Source organism: Triticum urartu, chromosome 7 (genome assembly GCF_003073215.2).
Source record: "Triticum urartu cultivar G1812 chromosome 7, Tu2.1, whole genome shotgun sequence".
In the NCBI taxonomy this organism is placed as follows: domain Eukaryota; kingdom Viridiplantae; phylum Streptophyta; class Magnoliopsida; order Poales; family Poaceae; genus Triticum; species Triticum urartu.
In genome coordinates this window covers 472,452,836-472,459,676 of record NC_053028.1, presented here as the reverse complement: position 1 = coordinate 472,459,676, position 6,841 = coordinate 472,452,836, and positions in this window count along the sequence as shown.

The following is a 6,841-nucleotide window of genomic DNA, read 5'->3' as shown; positions in this document are numbered from 1 at the left end:
CACTAGGGGCTTTTTTAATAAAGAGTGTTGTTTCGCCCGCACTCATAAAGACCGAACACCTTAGGGAGTGTTCGGCGTCGCGAATTTTGGCATTATATGCATCAGCTCCGAATCATGTCTTTGGTCAAATGTTGGGTTGCCCGGCTCCTGAGTTCGGATACCTTACGTTCCGCTCTATCGGCTAAGGTAGCACCAGGAGAACTACTGCGATTATGCCCCGGTTCGGCCGGGCGAGCACCTCAGTAGAGAAAGCCGAAAACTGACTGTCATGATGTAGCGTGAGACTGGTCAGCCACTCGATGACCTATCGGAATCTATCGGATTCCTCCGCTTTAACGAAGGGCCGCTTCCCAGTCAGGCACATACGCGCCCCGAACTCGGACGAGCGCAGTTGCCACCAAGGGGCTACCTAAATAGTCTCACTGTCAAACTCCTATGGCTAAGTGAAAGTGTTAAAGCATTATAGTCCGGTTGCCTGGCCCGCTGCGCTATCACCTCCTTTGTAGGACCAAGACGTTGGGTTAAGTGTGAAAATGCGTCTTCTGCAAGCACCCCTGCACTATGTGCGTGGGGGCTGAAGCCAACGACTGCCATCTTTTCAGATTTATATATATATATATATATCTTAAAACGGCCGCACAGGAGGTGTTCCCAATACTTGGAGGCACAAGTATAAAAAAGGCCACTACAGTTTATCAAAATATTACTTTATAATTACATATGCTATCATAACATAGCATCTTTCGGGCACTGCGTCTCTATTACACGAGCGCCTTCAAGAACTTCCTGAAAATAGTGCTCGGGTACTCGGCTTTTGTCCGAATCTCGGGACGCAACAACGGTGGTCTCCATCTCTGCCCAGTATGTCTTAACACGGGCAAGAGCCATCCTAGCGCCCTCTATGCATGCTGACCTCTTCATTGCATTTATACGCGGCACCGCGTCAAGGAATTGCTGCACTAAGCTGAAATAACTCTTCGGCTCCGATCTCCCCGGCCATAGGTGACCCATGACGTACTTCATGGCAAGTCCAGACAACCTATTCAGTTCGGCCCATTGAGCCAAACGATCATCCACTGCTAGTGGACGCTCTGGATTGTGAAACTGCGACCAGAAAAGCTTTTCCACTTCGCGATCTTTCTGATCTCGAAAGTGTTCGGTCGCATCAGCAGCACTCGCTGCCAAGTCCAGATAGGTATCCTCCACACTCCACATCCGGTCCAATGGAGCAAACTTTGGATCGCAAAATTTCCTTCACAGCATAAAGGGCTTTCCAGCCGCAATCTGTTTGGCCTGACGCAGCTCCTCCTTCGCAGCTCTCATCGCAGAGCGCGCGTCCTTGGCATTGGCAACGGCCTTCTCTAAGTCCGTCTGTTTCGCCTGGTCTTCTTTTTCAAGAAGTCTGCAACGGTCTGTAGCGCTTTTTAACTTTTTGGCCATCTCGGCCATCTCTTCCTTGCTTCGGCAATGAGCAGCCTGTTCGGCTCTTAGCTCTTCAAGGGCTTTCCTGGTGGCCGCATCACTTTTGCTGGCTTGTTCTTTAGCTCGGGAAAGTTCTGCCCTAAGACTCTCCACGGCGGCCGCACCATCTGCGTCGAGCACACACATCGTAAGACACAGGCATAAAACTCTTCTTACCTGATGCCGCCCGAGGAATTACATACCTTGAGCCTCATCAAGCCGCTTATTGACAAGCGTGATGTCGGCATCTGCCACGTCCAGTTGCCGCTTTAGTTCGGCAAAATCGTCAGTTCGGCTTGATTCCGGACACCCTGCCGCCTACATTCAAAGGCGACATCTTAGACCTGGGATTATGATCCTTCGCGTGCCATCATTTCTTGACAACACGCAGAGTCTCAGGGGCTACTATCTACACAGGGCGTATCTTATTCATGCGCAACTGACAAAAGTATACATCATCTAATGTACCTCGAAACCCGTCAGTAAACTTTTGACGGCCTCATACAATCCGCTCTCTGCGGATGAAATCCTTTAAATCACCGTGCCCATCAATGCGCGGTGCTCCTCTGAGATAGAAGCTCGCCCCAGCAGAATCTTTAGCTCCTCCGGCCGAGCACCAGACGGTGCCGGGCTCGTCCCATGACCTCTTTCGAAGGCCAGACGCGGAGAACCTCGGGGGGCCGCATAGCTACCTTCCGCCCCTGCCGGATTCGGAGAAACCCTCCGCGACGACACCTCAGGGTCGCCCGCCTCGCTAGGCGGCATGGCAGGGAGAGGCGTCTCGCTCTCCATCATCTCCGGAAGGAGATCCCCCGAAGACGAGCTCTACTGAGAAGGGCTGAGGTCCGAGCTACAAGGTAAAGGTTTGGTTAATCTTCTCAGATATAAATCAAGGATTTCCCTCATCCCTCAAAAGGAAAATCTTTTCTCCACTTACGGCTCGCTGGAGGGCTGATCCCCTTGAGGGCGTAGTCCGGCTGAGGAACTCCCCGGCGTCGGACCCTCTGACGAGGATTTTCTCCCCCGCTTCGAGGCCATGGTTTCCGGGTCGTCAGAGGCGGCTCTCTTCTTCCCCTTAGGAGAGGAATTGTCGGTTCCTCCCTTCGGAGCAGCCTCCTTCGAGGAGGCCATAGCTTCCTTGTCCTCCCCCTCCAAAGGCATTATCTCCAGCATCCTGACCAGCACGGGATCCGGCCTGGTTTCAGGAAGGGGAGCCGGACACCTGATCAGCTTTGCCTTCGCTATCCACTCTTGTTTAAAAGGACGGCTCTTTTAGGGGCAAGTTTATGACAATTATACGGATAGAAGGTCCGGGCACAAGGTTGCTTACTTGAGTATCCGGGCGATTGCAGCTTAGGCTTGCGTCCTCGGTTAAATCCGGACACATCTCTTGTGATCCAAAGAACAGTCTATACATCTCCGCGGGCGTTGCGCCCATAAAGTTCTGGAGAGCTCGCGGTCCCTCTGGATTAAACTCCCACAGGCGAAGGGGGCGACGTTTGCCGGGCAATATTCGGCGAATCAGCATAACCTGTGTCACCTTGACCAAGCTGAGGTCTCCTTCCAAGAGATCCTTAATTCGGCCTTGTAACAAGGGCACGTCTTTGGGCAAACCCAGATCTAACCCTCTGTTAACCCATGACGCTAGCCGTGGTGGGGGACCCGAGCGAAAGGCAGGAAGCGCCACCCACTTGGTGCTCCGGGGAGCGGTGATATAAAACCACTCTCGTTGCCACAAGCCTAGCTCCTCTTGAAAAGAGCCCTCGGGCCATGGAGCATCAGCATTTTTGCTTATAACAGCGCCTCCGCACTCTGCGTGCCGTCCCTTGATCATCTTCGGCTCCACTTTGAAAGTCCGGAGCCATAATCCGAAGTGAGGGGTAACATGGAGGAACGCTTCGCATACAACGATAAACGAGGAAATATGGAGGATGGACTCCGGAGCTAAGTCATGGAATTCCAGCCCGTAATAAAACAGCAGTCCCCTCACAAAGGGATCCATCGGGAAGCCTAACCCCCGAAGGAAGTGAGACACGAACACTACGCTCTCACCGGGCTGGGGACTGGGGATAGCCTGCCTTTGAGTAGGCAACCTATGCGAAATTTCGGCGGTCAAGAACTTAGCCTCTCTCAGCTTTAGCACGTCCTCCTCCGTGACGGAAGAGGGCATCCATCGGCCTTGAAGGTCGGAACCGAACATTGTCGAAGGTCTGAGGCGCCCGGGATCTGGAGCCTAGGGTGTTGGAACTCGAGGCGACGGGCGAACTTGTTTTGGGATTGAAGAAAAGGAGTAAGGCCCTGGTCTCTTTATAAGAGGTTGAATACCAGGAGCCCTCCCCGTAACCGTTTGGGACTCGCCTTTAATCGAGAAAACATGCTAACGGGCACGATTGGGTTACCCACGTCCGTATAGATGAGAATCCTGTAAAAGGGGGGCACACGATCTCTGCTTTGACAAGACGCACCAAGGAAACTGCCTCGCAAAACACGCTGAGGTGGAAAAGTGAAAACGATTCGAGTAAAGGATTTGGCTGTAGTGTGATGACGCACTGCGGAATACGTCAGCAGATTTGATTTGTGTTAATATCATTCTCTCTATGGCAATATGTGGAGGCTTATTTTGCAGAGCCGGACACTACTCTTGGTGTTTACAATCTTCTATGAAGGACTTGGAGGAGGAACCCGCCTTGCAATGCCGAAGACAATTTGCGCGCCGGACTCGTCGTCATTGAAGCCTGGTTCAGGGGCTACTGAGGGAGTCCTGGATTAGGGGGTGTTCGGGTAGCCGGACTATACCTTCAGCCGGACTCCTGGACTATGAAGATACAAGATTGAAGACTTCGTCCCGTGTCCGGATGGGACTTTCCTTGGCGTGGAAGGCAAGCTTGGTGATGCGGATATTCAAGATCTCCTACCATTGTAACCGACTCTATGTAACCCTAACCCTATCCGGTGTCTATATAAACCGGAGGGTTGTAGTCCGTAGGCAATCAACTCCATATACAACAATCATACCATAGGCTAGCTTCTAGGGTTTAGCCTCCTTGATCTCGTGGTGGATCTACTCTTGTACTACCCATATCATCAATATTAATCAAGCAGGACGTAGGGTTTTACCTCCATCAAGAGGGCCCGAACCTAGGTAAAACATCGTGTTCCCTGCCTCCTGTTACCATCCGGCCTAGACGCACAGTTCGGGACCCACTACCCGAGATCCGCCGGTTTTGACATCGACAGCTGCCCTTACCCCCTCGCCAGCGACGTGACAGCGCGGGGCGCCGTGCCGGATCCAGTGGGAACGAGCTGGGGGGCTCGGTCGCGTGAACAGAGAGGAGAGGGATGACCGGGGAGGGGGAGCGGGCCGGCCTAGCTGGGTCGGTTGGCCGGGTGGGCCGAAGCCCAGGTGAGGCAGGGGGCTTTCTCTCTCTCTCCTCTACTTTTCCTTTCGTTTTAGTTTTTCTTTTTTATTTTCAGCAGCTTTTGCATTTTCTTTTTAGCCAAAAATGACTTTGCAAAATTATGCCACTGGCCAAAACAATTTCAAAGAATTAAAGTGCACTGCCACAAAAAGGTTGGGAGACTTTTGGAATAGTTGCCAATTTTACAAATTAAAAAGGGCATTTAATTTATTGCTTAGGTCACTGTTTTAAGTAGTTTAGGCCACTTAAACCCTTTGCAAAAATGTTGGTTCACCACCAATATTAGTTGTGGAATTTTTGGGACATGATGAACATTTTTGTTTTCATGTTTGAGAAATTTTGAATTTCACTTAGCATTTGAATTTGCATTCAAAGGGGAAGTTGAAAGAAACATGAGATAATAATGATCAGGCACATGTTTATCAAAAAGGTTAACTTAACCCCAGGGGTTACTGTAGCATCATTACACTGGGGTGTTATAGCTCGCAGCAAATCACTCGGATCTGCATTTTTCTGATATTCTTGCAGTTCTACTACTGCCATTTGTGCATCGGCAATTTTTGAGCCCTTTTGGAAGCACTCTTCTACCTTCTGCCGATTACCAGTGATAGTGATTACTCCTCTAGGACCAGGCATCTTCAATTTGAGATACACGTAACAAGGTCGAGCCATAAAACGTGCATAAGCGGGCCTACCCAGAATAGCATGGTAAGCACTCTTGAAATCCACTACCTCAAATGTCAACTTTTCCTTGCGTTAATTCTTGGAATCCCCAAAAACCACATCAAGGGCGATCTGGCCGAGTGACTGAGCCTTCTTGCTAGGTATAACGCCATGGAAACTCATGTTGCTTTCATTAAGCTTGGACATCGGAATGCCCATTTTCTTAAAAGTTTCAGCATAAAGGAATTCAGGACACTGCCACCATCCATCAGCACTTTAGTCAGTCGAGTGCCTTCAACTACTGGGTCGACCACCAGTGCTTGCCTCCCAGGGGTGGCTATATGTTGGATGGTCCGATTGATCGAATGTGATGGCAGTCTGGGACCACTTCAGATAACTGGGTGTTGTTGGAGCAACCATGTTTACTTCTCTGTTAATAACTTTCAATCGAATTTTGCTTTCAACATCAGCAAAAATCATCAGCGTGGAATTGACATTGGGAAAACCATCATCTTCTTCTTCCCTATCCTCACCTCTGTCTGACTCCTTTTCCTTCTCCTTGGGTTGTTTCTCTCGGAACTGCTGGATCAGGAGACGACACTGTCGAGTGGTGTGTTTAGGGTAAATAAAATTCCCTTCTTCATCTTTTTTGGTATGAATATGGCACGGCAAATCCAACACTTCATTCCCATCTTGATCTTTAACTTTTTTGGGAGTCCAGGGCCCTTTGGGCTTTCCTTTGAACTTTCCTTGGGAAACAACCAAAGCTTCACCAGGAGCAGCTGGTTCGGCCTTTTGCTTCTGTTTCTGACTGGAATTCCCTCCTTCGGTTTCTTGGGCGACTGTTTTGTGCTTGCCACTCCGGAGTCGGTCTTCCTCTTCGCCGTTAGCATATTTGGTGGCAATATCTATCATCCGAGTCGGAGTCATATCTCCTGTCTGACCGAATTTCAGATTCAACTCCCGATACTTAATGCCTTCCTTGAAGGCACAGATTGCTTGGTGATCTGACACATTCTCCACTGTATGGTGTAACGTGATCCATCTCTGGATATAGTCTCTCAAGGTTTCATTCGGTTTCTGAACACAACACTGCAATTCTGTCAACCCTGTCGGCCTTTTGCAAGTACCTTCAAAGGTTCTAACAAACACCCGAGCAAGTTCCTCCCAACTATATATGCTGCCAGGAGCCAACTGATTCAACCACGCTCTGGTTGAGCCCTCCAACATCAAGGGAAGGTGCTTCATAGCCACATCATCATTGCCGCCACCAATCTACACAGCCACTCGGTAGTCCT